Source organism: Nerophis lumbriciformis, linkage group LG28 (genome assembly GCF_033978685.3).
Source record: "Nerophis lumbriciformis linkage group LG28, RoL_Nlum_v2.1, whole genome shotgun sequence".
Taxonomy (NCBI): domain Eukaryota; kingdom Metazoa; phylum Chordata; class Actinopteri; order Syngnathiformes; family Syngnathidae; genus Nerophis; species Nerophis lumbriciformis.
This window is the reverse complement of record NC_084575.2, coordinates 23,640,496-23,655,226: the sequence shown is the minus strand read 5'-3', so window position 1 is coordinate 23,655,226 and position 14,731 is coordinate 23,640,496. Positions and strand designations below refer to the sequence as shown.

Here is a 14,731-nt window from a genome sequence, read left to right as displayed (position 1 = left end):
AACTGTTTTAGTCACTAACTCTAATTACATCCTCACAGGAAAATTAACTCCCATGATGTCACATTAACCGTAAATATATAATTATACTATAATTTTTGCCGTTATCATTTAAAAAAACACTCTAACAAATTACGACGGAAAAACATTTTTAAACCCTCAAATAGAAATGATTTGGCTCTTAAGTAGCCAGAACAATATTTTATGTTTCTTCTGCCAAGTAAGTATAATGTCTGTCTATTTATTCATTTCCTTTTCAAACTTACCGTGCTTTTCGGACTAAGTCGCAGTCGCGACTTATACTCAGGAGCGACTTATGTGTGAAATTATTAACACATTACCGTAAAATATCAATTAATATTATTTAGCTCATTCACGTAAGAGACTAGACGTATAAGATTTCATGGGATTTAGCGATTAGGAGTGACAGATTGTTTGGTAAACGTATAGCATGTTCTATATGTTATAGTTATTTGAATGACTCTTACCATAATATGTTACGTTAACATACCAGCATACTTGCCAACCCTCCCGAATTTTCCGGGAGACTCCCGAAATTCAGCGCCTTTCCCGAAAATCTCCCGGGACAAATATTCTCCCGAAAATCTCCCGATTTTCAGCCGGAGCTGGAGGCCACGCCCCCTCCAGCTCCATGCAGACCTGAGTGAGGACAGCCTTTTTTCACGACGGGAGGACAACAGGGTGACAAGAACTAAATCATCCAGACTAGAGATAAATTGTATTATTATGTTTATCTTACCTAAAAATAAATATATTTATTTATTGAGCTGCCACCTTAACGTGGTAGAGGAGTTTGCGTGTCCCAATGATCCTAGGAGCTATGTTGTCCGGGGGCTTCCATGCCCCCTGGTAGGGTCTCCCAAGACAAACAGGTCCTAGGTGAGGGATCAGACAAAGAGCAGCTCGAAGACTTCTATGGAAATGCAAGAACCGAGACTCAGATTTCCCTCGCCCGGACGCGGGTCACCGGGGCCCCCCTCCGGAGCCAGGCCCGGAGTTGGGGCACGATGGCGAGCGCCTGGTGGCCGGGCCTGTCCCCATGGGGCCCGGCCGGGCACAGCCCGAAGAGGCAACGTGGGTCCCCCCTCCAATGGGCTCACCACCCATAGCAGGGGCCATAGAGGTCGGGTGCAATGTGAGCTGGGCGGTAGCCGAAGGCAGGGCACTTGGCGGTCCGATCCTCGGCTACAGAAGCTAGCTCTTGGGACGTGGAACGTCACCTCGCTGGGGGGGAAGGAGCCTGAGCTAGTGCGCGAGGTAGAGAAGTTCCGGTTGGATATAGTCGGACTCACCTCGACGCACAGCAAGGGCTCTGGAACCAGTTCTCTCGAGAGGGGCTGGACTCTCTTCCACTCTGGCGTTGCCAGCAGTGAGAGGCGACGGGCTGGGGTGGCAATTCTTGTTGCCCCCCGGCTCAGAGCCTGCATGTTGGAGTTCAACCCGGTGGACGAGAGGGTAGCTTCCCTCCGCCTTCGGGTGGGGGGACGGGTCCTGACTGTTGTTTGCGCTTACGCGCCAAACAGCAGCTCAGAGTACCCACCCTTTTTGGATTCACTCGAGGGAGTACTTGAGAGTGCTCCCCCGGGTGATTCCCTCGTTCTACTGGGGGACTTCAACGCTCATATTGGCAACGACAGTGAAACCTGGAGAGGCGTGATTGGGAAGAATGGCCGCCCGGATCTGAACCCAAGTGGTGTTTTGTTATTGGACTTTTGTGCCCGTCACGGATTGTCCATAACGAACACCATGTTCAAGCATAAGGGTGTCCATATGTGCACTTGGCACCAGGACACCCTAGGCCGCAGTTCTATGATCGACTTTGTAGTTGTGTCATCGGATTTGCGGCCTCATGTTTTGGACACTCGGGTGAAGAGAGGGGCGGAGCTTTCTACCGATCACCACCTGGTGGTGAGTTGGCTGCGATGGTGGGGGAGGATGCCGGACAGACCTGGCAGGCCCAAACGCATTGTGAGGGTTTGCTGGGAACGTCTGGCAGAGTCTCCTGTCAGAGAGAGTTTCAATTCCCACCTCCGGAAGAACTTTGAACATGTCACGAGGGAGGTGCTGGACATTGAGTCCGAGTGGACCATGTTCCGCACCTCTATTGTCGAGGCGGCTGATTGGAGCTGTGGCCGCAAGGTAGTTGGTGCCTGTCGTGGCGGTAATCCTAGAACCCGTTGGTGGACACCGGCGGTGAGGGATGCCGTCAAGCTGAAGAAGGAGTCCTATCGGGTTATTTTGGCTCATGGGACTCCTGAGGCAGCGGACAGGTACCGACAGGCCAAGCGGTGTGCGGCTTCAGCGGTCGCGGAGGCAAAAACTCGGACATGGGAGGAGTTCGGGGAAGCCATGGAAAACGACTTCCGGACGGCTTCGAAGCGATTCTGGACCACCATCCACCGCCTCAGGAAGGGGAAGCAGTGCACTACCAACACCGTGTATGGTGCGGATGGTGTTCTGCTGACCTCGACTGCGGAAGTTGTGGATCGGTGGAGGGAATACTTCGAAGACCTCCTCAATCCCACCAACACGTCTTCCTATGAGGAAGCAGTGCCTGAGGAATCTGTGGTGGGCTCTCCTATTTCTGGGGCTGAGGTTGCTGAGGTAGTTAAAAAGCTCCTCGGTGGCAAGGCCCCGGGGGTGGATGAGATCCGCCCGGAGTTCCTTAAGGCTCTGGATGCTGTAGGGCTGTCTTGGTTGACAAGACTCTGCAGCATCGCGTGGACATCGGGGGCAGTGCCTCTGGATTGGCAGACCGGGGTGGTGGTTCCTCTCTTTAAAAAGGGGAACCGGAGGGTGTGTTCTAACTATCGTGGGATCACACTCCTCAGCCTTCCCGGTAAGGTCTATTCAGGTGTACTGGAGAGGAGGCTACGCCGGATAGTCGAACCTCGGATTCAGGAGGAACAGTGTGGTTTTCGTCCTGGTCGTGGAACTGTGGACCAGCTCTATACTCTCGGCAGGGTCCTTGAGGGTGCATGGGAGTTTGCCCAACCAGTCTACATGTGCTTTGTGGACTTGGAGAAGGCATTCGACCGTGTCCCTCGGGAAGTCCTGTGGGGAGTGCTCAGAGAGTATGGGGTTTCGGACTGTCTGATTGTGGCGGTCCGCTCCCTGTATGATCAGTGTCAGAGCTTGGTTCGCATTGCCGGCAGTAAGTCGGACACGTTTCCGGTGAGGGTTGGACTCCGCCAAGGCTGCCCTTTGTCACCGATTCTGTTCATAACTTTTATGGACAGAATTTCTAGGCGCAGTCAAGGCGTTGAGGGGATCCGGTTTGGTGGCTGCAGGATTAGGTCTCTGCTTTTTGCAGATGATTTGGTCCTGATGGCTTCATCTGGCCAGGATCTTCAGCTCTCACTGGATCGGTTCGCAGCTGAGTGTGAAGCGACTGGGATGAGAATCAGCACCTCCAAGTCCGAGTCCATGGTTCTCGCCCGGAAAAGGGTGGAGTGCCATCTCCGGGTTGGGGAGGAGATCTTGCCCCAAGTGGAGGAGTTCAAGTACCTCGGAGTCTTGTTCACGAGTGAGGGAAGAGTGGATCGTGAGATCGACAGGCGGATCGGTGCGGCGTCTTCAGTAATGCGGACGCTGTATCGATCCGTTGTGGTGAAGAAGGAGCTGAGCCGGAAGGCAAAGCTCTCAATTTACCGGTCGATCTACGTTCCCATCCTCACCTATGGTCATGAGCTTTGGGTTATGACCGAAAGGACAAGATCACGGGTACAAGCGGCCGAAATGAGTTTCCTCCGCCGGGTGGCGGGGCTCTCCCTTAGAGATAGGGTGAGAAGCTCTGTCATCCGGGGGGAGCTCAAAGTAAAGCCGCTGCTCCTCCGCATCGAGAGGAGCCAGATGAGGTGGTTCGGGCATCTGGTCAGGATGCCACCCGAGCGCCTCCCTAAGGAGGTGTTTAGGGCATGTCCGACCGGTAGGAGGCCACGAGGAAGACCCAGGACACGTTGGGAAGACTATGTCTCCCGGCTGGCCTGGGAACGCCTCGGGATCCCCCGGGAGGAGCTGGACGAAGTGGCTGGGGAGAGGGAAGTCTGGGCTTCCCTGCTTAGGCTGCTGCCCCCGCGACCCGACCTCGGATAAGCGGAAGAAGATGGATGGATGGATGGATTTAAAAAAAAAAAAAAAATAAATACATTTGTACTAAATTTTGCTAAAAACATCAAAATTAATTGTATTTTTATTTGTATTTTTTCTGACTCCTTATTACATTCAGCCATAGAATTATACATTAAAATAAACATATTTGAAATAATTAATTCTAAATGATCATAATAATTCATTTACAATGACAATATTTAATTATTAAAATAATTGCTTGTTTATCAACAATTTTAGCATTTTATTCATTAAATTTTGAAGCTCTCAGAAGCCAAGTTATGTTGTATTCCTTAAGATTTATTTATGCAAGTTTGAAGTATCAATTATCCAAACACAGTTTTGTTTGCATATTTTCAGGATGTAGAATGGTGAATTCTAGCTGTCAATATACTCCTCCCCTGTTAACCACGCCCCCGCCCCCGCCCTCAACCACGCCCCTGTCCCACCCCTGACCACGCCCCCACCCCCCCACCTCCCGAAATCGGAGGTCTCAAGGTTGGCAAGTATGCATACCAGGCACGTTCTCAGTTGGTTATTTATGCCTCATATAACGTACACTTATTCAGCCTGTTGTTCACTATTCTTTATTTATTTTAAATTGCCTTTCAAATGTCTATTCTTGGTGTTGGCTTTTATCAAATAAATTTCCCAGAAAAAATGTGACTTATACTCCAGTGCGATTTATATGTTTTTTTCTTTCTTTATTGTGCATTTTCGGCCGGTGCGACTGATACTCCGGAGGGACTTATACTCTGAAAAATACGGTAGTTATAATATTTCAGTGTGTGTATAAGTACTTTGAGCACATTCAACAATCCCACAATTATAACGATAACCGTGATAATGTTGGTCACAATAACCGTGATAATCCGTTGTCCTATCGTTACACCCCTATTTTCAACAAAAGATGGTAAGGAACTAATAACGATAAAAAATAGTTGGCAATGGTTGATTGGCAACACTAAATTGGCCCTAGTGTGTGGATGTGAGTGTGAATGTTGTCTGTCTATCTGTGTTGGCCCTGCGATGAGGTGGCGACTTGTCCAGGGTGTACCCCGCCTTCCGCCCGATTGTAGCTGAGATAGGCTCCAGCGCCCCCCGCGACCCCAAAAGGGAATAAGCGGTAGAAAATGGATGGATGGATGGGTTTCTCAAAGGAGTTGTCTCTAGTGTTTCGGCAGAGAATTACACGTCACAAATTAAACGCAGACGAACACCTCCAATATAAAAGGGCATGGCATAGTAACAAATATGCTAATCCAGGATATACAAACCCCATTTCCATATGAGTTGGGAAATTGTGTTAGATGTAAATATAAACGGAATACAATGATTTGCAAATCCTTTTCAACCCATATTCAGTTGAATGCACTACAAAGACAACATATTTGATGTTCAAACTCATAAACTTTATTTTTTTTTTTGCAAATAATTATTAACTTAGAATTTCATGGCTGCAACACGTGCCAAAGTAGTTGGGAAAGGGCATGTTCACCACTGTGTTACATGGCCTTTCCTTTTAACAACACTCAGTAAACGTTTGGGAACTGAGGAGACACATTTTTTAAGCTTCTCAGGTGGAATTCTTTCCCATTCTTACTTGATGTACAGCTTAAGTTGTTCAACAGTCCGGGGGTCTCCGTTGTGGTATTTTAGGCTTCACAATGCGCCACACATTTTCAATGGGAGACAGGTCTGGACTACAGGCAGGCCAGTCTAGTACCCGCACTCTTTTACTATGAAGTCACGTTGATGTAACACATGGCTTGGCATTGTCTTGCTGAAATAAGCAGGGGCGTCCATGGTAACGTTGCTTGGATGGCAACATTTGTTGCTCCAAAACCTGTATGTACCTTTCAGCATTAATGGTGCCTTCACAGATGTGTAAGTTACCCATGTCTTGGGCACTAATACACCCCCATACCATCACAGATGCTGGCTTTTCAACTTTGCGCCTAGAACAATCCGGAAGGTTCTTTTCCTCTTTGGTCCAAAGGACACGACATCCACAGTTTCCAAAAACAATTTGAAATGTGGACTCGTCAGACCACAGAACACTTTTCCACTTTGTATCAGTCCATCTTAGATGAGCTCAGGCCCAGCGAAGCCGACGGCATTTCTGGGTGTTGTTGATAAACGGTTTTCACCTTGCATAGGAGAGTTTTAACTTACACTTACAGATGTAGCGACCAACTGTAGTTACTGACAGTGGATTTCTGACTGTTCCTGAGCCCATGTGGTGATATCCTTTCCACACTGATGTCGCTTGTTGATGCAGTACAGCCTGAGGGATCGAAGGTCACGGGCTTAGCTGCTTACGTGCAGTGATTTCTCCAGATTCTCTGAAACCTTTGATGATATTACGGACCGTAGATGGTGAAATCCCTAAATTCCTTGCAATAGCTGGTTGAGAAAGGTTTTTCTTAAACTGTTCAACAATTTGCTCACGCATTTGTTGACAAAGTGGTGACCCTCGCCCCATCCTTGTTTGTGAATGACTGAGCATTTCATGGAATCTACTTTTATACCCAATCATGGCACCCACCTGTTCCCCATTTGCCTGTTCACCTGTGGGATGTTCCAAATAAGTGTTTGATGAGCATTCCTCAAATTTATCAGTATTTATTGCCACCTTTCCCAACTTCTTTGTCACGTGTTGCTGGCATCAAATTCTAAAGTTAATGATTATTTGCAAAAAAAAAAAAAGTTTGTCAGTTTGAACATCAAATATGTTGTCTTTGTAGCATATTCAACTGAATATGGGTTGAAAATGATTTGCAAATCATTGTATTCCGTTTATATTTACATCTAACACAATTTCCCAACTCATATGGAAACGGGGTTTGTACAACTAACCTGTTGAAAAAGCACCCATCGTCACCCTTCCACTCGTCACATGGGTGCCATTGAAAGTAAGGATACGAGTAGGATTGTATGATATACCAGTAATAATAAAGTACCGCAGTACTAATAAATTGAAAAAAGATACTTAACTGCCATTGAAAAAGAGTTACTTTTGTTTTTTTCATGCGTCTGATGTTCGCGCTGAGGCACATATGTCGTGACTCAACATCAACACACGCACAGAACACTTGCAAGCAGAAACAGTGTTGAGACAAAAGAAGGAGAATGGGCATATTTTGGCTTTAAAACTAATAATAAAAGTGGAGTTATAAACATTGAAGCACCGCTTTTCAAGCAGTGCTTTAACACATAGCTAGCTCGTAGCTTGCTATTAACTAGCTAGCTACTTCTAAATCACTATTCCTCGCCTCCATGGCGACAAAAAAAACTACGATATTCAAGTATCATCCCTGAAAGACAAGGAATAGTTAAACATGCTTCATGGCGCGCCGTAGGAGGAAACAAAAGCTAACCGCTAACAACAAGCTAGCACTCCAGAATGTAAACAAATGGATATACACAAATATCGATTTTAACAAAACCAAGTACAAGAGCCGTTATAGTCGACACTACAATAATGACATCGATATTTTTTAATATTACAAAATGTTTGTCTTTTTTTATTGTTTATAAACTAAGTAACTATGTCCCGGGACACAGGAGGACTTTAATTATGACCAATGTATTATCCTGTAATTACTTAATATTGGATGAATAACCAAATGTGTAGTATCACCCAAAATGTATGATAAGTATCCAAACAACAGAAGAATAAGTGCTTAATACATTTTAAAAGAAGTGTAGATAAAACATGTTAATACAGAAAATAATCAGATATTAACAGAAAAAGAACAAGTGGATTAATAATCCTTTGCGCACAGCAACTATGCCGCGCACAAAATAAAATCCAATCTGAACTCTACACGAAATTAACACAATTTGTTTTGTAGAATTTTGCAATGCAACTCTGTGAGTGACAGGTGACAACAAGCGGCCAACAACAGATAAAACAATGTTCGTCAACACCGTTCGATCGTTGGAACGTCTGTTGAGACGCTTTAAATAGGACAGGAATTCAATCGTTTACTTTATTGAACAAAACAGTTTACCACACCAAAAACATTAGTAAAAAAACACATATCTAGCAAAACTGGTCATTTTCTGCTATATTAACCAGACTTAAACCAACTCGGTCATCTGTCATAACAACAGCAGCTGCTCTCTCTCTCACTTGCACCAACACACACACTCATGGCACTTAGCTGCTGATGTTTTTACGGCCACACAAAAAGTCGCACACCTCCAACACCACACAAAGTGTAAATGCCAGGTCATTGTACTATGACTCCTCAATCAGATGTGTGCCTATCCTATGTATTAAGAATATAAAGGTATGAATATTAATCATGAAATGCTGTTACTAGATTACAGAAATGCTCATGAAAAGATATATTTTACAGACAGAAAGTGACAGGATTATACAATTTGTCTCATTCCTGGGCAATTATTTTAAATCGGGGGCTGAATTTAGAAAAAAAAAAATGTGTCTGTAGGCGGGTACCGTATTTTTCGGACTATAAGTCGCAGTTTTTAGTTCGGCCGGGCTTATATATGTTTTTTTCCTTCTTTATTATGCATTTTCGGCAGGTGCGACTTATACTCCGAAAAATACGGTATATCTATTTTTAGGAACACTAATACAAAACCTCAAAATAATGTCTGATTGAATGCCTTAAACGGAATGGAATTGTACATTTTTTTTACTGAATGAGACACCCAGAATGTACATGAAAATAAAGAATGTGGGATTTACAATATTAAGTATGAAGGATAAAACACTGAATATTGACAACATATGAACGTCACACCCCCTCTCGATCGACATATTTTACTATCAAGCGAAACGCAACAAACATGCAACAAACAGCGAAATATGAATGTGAAGGGTAAAAAAAACCCCACCTACAATCTGATGTATCTGAGATATCACTAAGCTTTAGAACTTTGTTGTAAAAATCTCCTTCCGCGTCTGTCCTTGACATTCGCATTTCAGGCTGGCCACTCTGGAAACACTGTGGAAACGCTCCCCACCCACACTGCTTGGTGCCTCGTCTGAGCTGCTGTGACTTAGACTACCATAGTAACTAGTATATCATGCAAAAGCGCAGATTCCAATCATCTAAACCAGTGTTTTTCAACCACTGTGCCGATACAGTCTGGTGTGCCGTGGGAGATTATCCAATTTCACCTATTTGGGTTAAAAATCTTTTTTGCAAACCAGTAATTTATAGTCTGCAAATGATGTGTTGTTTTTGAGTGTCTGTGCTGTCTATATAAACAAAAGGTGAGTGCCCCTAAGAAAAGGCATTAAAGCGTAGGGAAGGCTATGCACTGAACTGGCTACAAAGTAAACAAAAACAGAATGCTGGACGACAGCAAAGACTTACTGTGGAGCAAAGGCAATGTACATCCGAACATGACATGACAATCAACAATGTCCTCACAAAGACGGATACAAACAACTGTAATATTCTTGATTGCTAAAACAAAGTAGATGCGGGAAATATCGCTTAAAGGATGAAACTGCTACAGGAAACTACCAAAAAAAAGAGATGAAGCCACCAAAATAGGAGCGCAAGACAAGAACTAAATCACTACGCACAGGAAAACAGCAAAAACCTCAAAATAAGTCAGGGTGTGATGTGACAGGTTGTGACAGTACACCTACTTTGAGACAAGAGCTATAGTGATGCATGCTTGGTTATGCTTTAAAGTCGTATCCAACAATTGCGACAACGACTTTTTACTGTCAACTGTTTTTTGTTTTTTAATGATTCCCGCTGGTGGTGTGCCTCCGCATTTTTTCAACGCACAAAATGTGCCTTGGCTGAAAAAAGGTTTAAAAACACTGATCTAAACACTTTGTATAGTTCAAAACATCACTGCACATCATAATGGAAGCTACAGTTTCCATCTTAATTATCTAAAAAAACATTTGTGCCTTAATTTTCCCAGGTCTGCTTCATCCCATGCGTACATCTCATTGTGCAACATGCGAATGTTTTAAGGGGACTAAATGTGATTTCTGAAAGGGGTATAAATTATTTCCAGAGTAGGAACCCTACCCAGACAAACAATACACTTATATCAGAAAATAATCTCATGAAAATGACTGCTGTCATTTGATTATTATTATAATAAAACATGCAACTTGTTATTAAGTCAGGTCTGGGACAGGTGTGATGCTGGTATGGCCACTGTGTGCACATCTGATGTTGCTCACATGCTCAACTCAGGGAGATTTTGTGTTTGCTCACACACATGAAAAATTAGAGGGAACAGTAGAATCCATCCATTTTCTACCACATGTCCCTCATAATTATGACAAAATAATACGGAAATGCTGCAATATACTGCATATGTCAGCAGCCAAATTAGGAGTTTATGTAACCCGTTTGCTTACTTACTACTAAAGGACAAGTTCTCTAGTATGTTCACTGTTATTTAATTTCAAAATTGTTCTTTGATTGCAATAAGAAACATATGTATCTTTTCCTAGTGAAATTTGTTGCGGTGCCCTTTATTTTGAAAAGCATCGAAATACATTTTGGTGCCGGTATCGGTGGATACTAGTCAGCATCCTTGCCGGCGTGTCAAACTCGTTTTCATTGAGGGCCACATCGCAGTTACGGTTGCTCTTTAACAGTGAATAATAATCAGTATGAATATAAATGTGTATATATAAAACGTGTCTTTTTTTACGTACGCTGTACAAAACCAAATCCTGAGATTGTACTGTATAAAACTGTCAGCTCAGTCGCCACAATTATACCGTAATATTTGCAGGTTTTTTTTGTTTTTTTTACAGCATATAAAATTTAAAAAAATACATGGAATTAAATTAAATGGAATGGCAAAACGGTACCAAATTCATGCAAGTTTTTTATACTGTAAAATCTACGGATGTTGTGTTATATTTGGTTGGAATTGGGGGTTAAATCACCAAAATGATTCCCGAGCCCGGCCACCGCTGCTGCTCACTGCTCCCCTCACCTCCCAGGGGGTGGAACGAGGGGATGGGTCAAACCCAGAGAGTAATTTCACCACACCTTGTGTATGTGACTATCAGTACTTTAACTTTTTATAGTGTATTATAGGGCTGCAACTAACGATTAATTTGATAATCGATTAATCTGTCGATTATTACTTTGATTAATCGATTGATAATCGGATAAAGGAGACAAACTACATTTTCTATTCTTTCCAGTATTTTATTGAAAAAAAACAGCATACTGGCACCATACTTATTTTTGATTATTGTTTCTCAGCTGTTTGTACATGTTGCAGTTTATAAATAAAGGTTTATTAAAAAAAAAAAAAAATTAAATAAATACAAATAAAAAAATTGCCTCTGCGCATGCGCATAGCATAGATCCAACGAATCGATGCCTAAATTAATCGCCAACTTTTTATAATCGATTTTAATCGATTAGTTGTTGCAGCCCTAGTGTATTATTACTCTATATGGAAAGTGGATTTTACTGCAAAATTTTTTTACTGTAACATTTTTACATGAAGTGTTTGTTGGATTACTTGCTTTGAAATCATAAGTCAAGCAGATATTTAAGTAGTTATCTTTATTTGAACGATAACATTGTTTTGAAACGTATGATATATTTTGTTTTATCATTAGAGATGATTAAAGTGTAAATATATTTAATTGTACGCAGTGCATTTATTTTTGTAATACATAATATACATATATATACACACATTATATATATATATATATATATATATAATATGTAATTGTATGCAGTACATTTATTTTTGTAATACATTTATTAAGAAGAGATAAGGCACTTTATTTACACATTATTTCCACTCTTTCGGGGGCCACACAAATGGATGTGGCGGGCCAAATCTGGCCCCCGGGCCTCGAGTTTTTACATGAAGAGTTTGTTGGATTACTTGCTTTGAAATCATAAGTCAAGCAGATATTTAAGTAGTTATCTTTATTTGAACGATAACATTGTTTTGAAACGTATGATATATTTTGTTTTATCATTAGAGATGATTAAAGTGTAAATATATTTAATTGTACGCAGTGCATTTATTTTTGTAATACATAATATACATATATATACACACATTATATATATATATACACACACATATACATATATACATATATATATATATATATATATATATATATATATATATATATATATATATAATATGTAATTGTATGCAGTACATTTATTTTTGTAATACATTTATTAAGAAGAGATAAGGCACTTTATTTACACATTATTTCCACTCTTTCGGGGGCCACACAAATGGATGTGGCGGGCCAAATCTGGCCCCCGGGCCTCGAGTTTGACACCTGCGTTCTATCACAATAGTGTAACAGCTGCAGCAAGAAGCCGCACAATCCACAATGGACCCCCTGCCAACACACCCCCATCTCCCAGTGCAGCATCTCCAAGAAAGGCAACTCCTCCTCGCACTTGTTGTGAAGCTGAAGACATCTGCCCATATTCACTTTAAACATTAATATGCAAATCACATATAGCCGATGCTGCGCATGCGTACAAGCCCCCGGCGCCGCAAAGAGATCAAAGTTAGTTTTTGACGCATTGCTGCCTCGACGTATTTCATAATATTCTCTATTATGGCGAACTGCTTTCGGTAAGTCTAATTATAAAATCGGATAATGGTTTTATTGACGTAAATTGGTGCCCTTGAGTGTGCCCAAAATAAAAGCACGGGGGAGATAAACAAAGTGCTTAGTTACAATAAGCACATTGTGTCCGACACTCCCCGCCATTAGTAACATTTGAAATAAGTCAAAAAAAGAAAAAATGTGTATAAAAGCAGGTGTTTTTCCAGTGGGTCTCACCTTGTTGATGTTTCATGTCAATGTCATTAAAAGGCGTAGATCCTTCGTCGAAACAACAATAAATACTGTAATTGTTGTCACACACAAAAAAGCCGGATATAAACGTGTATTCCTCCACCGCTGCTGCCGGAAAAGATGCACGTTGGTCGGCGGAGAGACGAGCCGACCTGCTGCTAGCCTTCACCGAGCGAATTGACACCGACAGAAGCAAAAAAAACACACACAAAAATGATTAAAAAAAAAACACCTGGCGCTAACCACGCCAGTCAGCTGATTCCCGGGCAGCCTATTGGCGGAGAGCAGCTGTCTGTCAGCCCGCACCAAGCCAAGCAGAGAACCATCTGCTCCCGCTTGGTGGGAGGAGAACAAAGGCAGCAGAGGGCGGCGGCGGGGCCGGGGTGGGGTGGGGTGGGGTGGGGGATGGACGGGCGGGTACAACGCTGCTATTAGAGGGGAAAATAGAAAATAGACCCGCTGCCTTTTACGGTGGCCGATACATCCAAATGCTTCAAACGCAGATATGCCATCCATCCATTTCCTACCGCTTGTCCCTTTCGGGGTCGTGGGGGGTCGCTGGAGCCTATCTCAGCTGTATTCGGGCCTAAGGCGGGGTACACCCTGGACAAGTCGCCATCTCATCGCATGGCCGACACAGATAGACAGACAACATTCATACTCACATTCACACACGATTCGATTCAACATCGATTCTTGGGGTCACGATGCGATTCAAAATCGATTTTTTTTTAATCAACGTGATTCTCGATTCAAAAACGATATTTTCCCGATTCAAAACGACTCTCTATTCATTCAATACATAGGATTTCAGCAGGATCTACCCCAGTCTGCTGACATGCAAGCAGAGTAGTAGATTTTTGTAAAAAGCTTTTATAATTGTAAAGGACAATGTTTTATCAACTGATTGCAATAATGTAAATTTGTTTTAACTATTAAATGAACCAAAAATATGACTTATTTTATCTTTGTGAAAATATTGGACACAGTGTGTTGTCAAGCTTATGAGATGCGATGCAAGTGTAAGCCACTGTGACACTATTGTTCTTTTTTAAAAAAAATTTATAAATGTCTAATGATAATGTCAATGAGGGATTTTTAATCACTGCTATGTTGAAATTGTAATTAATATTGATACTGTTGTTGATAATATTCTATTTTGTTTCACTACTTTTGGTTTGTTCTGTGTCGTGTTTGTGTCTCCTCTCAATTGCTCTGTTTATTGCAGTTCTGAGTGTTGCTGGGTCGGGTTTGGTTTTGGAATTGGATTGCATTGTTATGGTATTGCTGTGTACTGTTTTGTTGGGTTGATTAGTTTAAAAAAAAAATGAAAAAAAAAAAATATATATATATATATATATATTTTTAAAAAATGAGAATCGATTCTGAATCGCACAATGTGAGAATCGCGATTCGAATTCCAATTGGTTTGTTCCCACACCCCTACAATTTAGTGTTGCCAATCAACCTATCCAGCATAAAGAAAAACAAAACATTTAAAATGAATGCCATTCATCCATCCATTTTCTACCGCTTGTCCCTTTCGCTGGAGCCTATCTCAGCTGCATTCGGGCGGAAGGCGGGGTACACCCTGGACAAGTCGCCACCTCATCACAGGGCCAACACAGATAGACAGACAACATTCAAACTCACATTCACACACGGGTGCCAATTTAGTGTTGCTAATCAACCTATCCAGCATAAAGAAAAACAAAACACTTAAAACGAATGCCATCCATCGATCCGTTTTCTACCGCTTGTCCCTTTCGGGGGAGC

The 14,731-nt window shown here is 42.4% G+C and overlaps 1 protein-coding gene across 1 annotated transcript in view; it reads right to left on the bottom strand.

The window, feature by feature from the left end:
* Positions 1–13,227, bottom strand: part of lrrn1 (leucine rich repeat neuronal 1) — a 30,487-nt gene extending 17,260 nt beyond the window's left edge. The window contains exon 1 of the mRNA XM_061923915.1: positions 12,941–13,227. The gene's annotated coding sequence lies outside the window, so the exon portion shown is untranslated. The remainder of the gene's footprint in view (positions 1–12,940) is intronic.
* Positions 13,228–14,731: the final 1,504 nt, after the last annotated feature.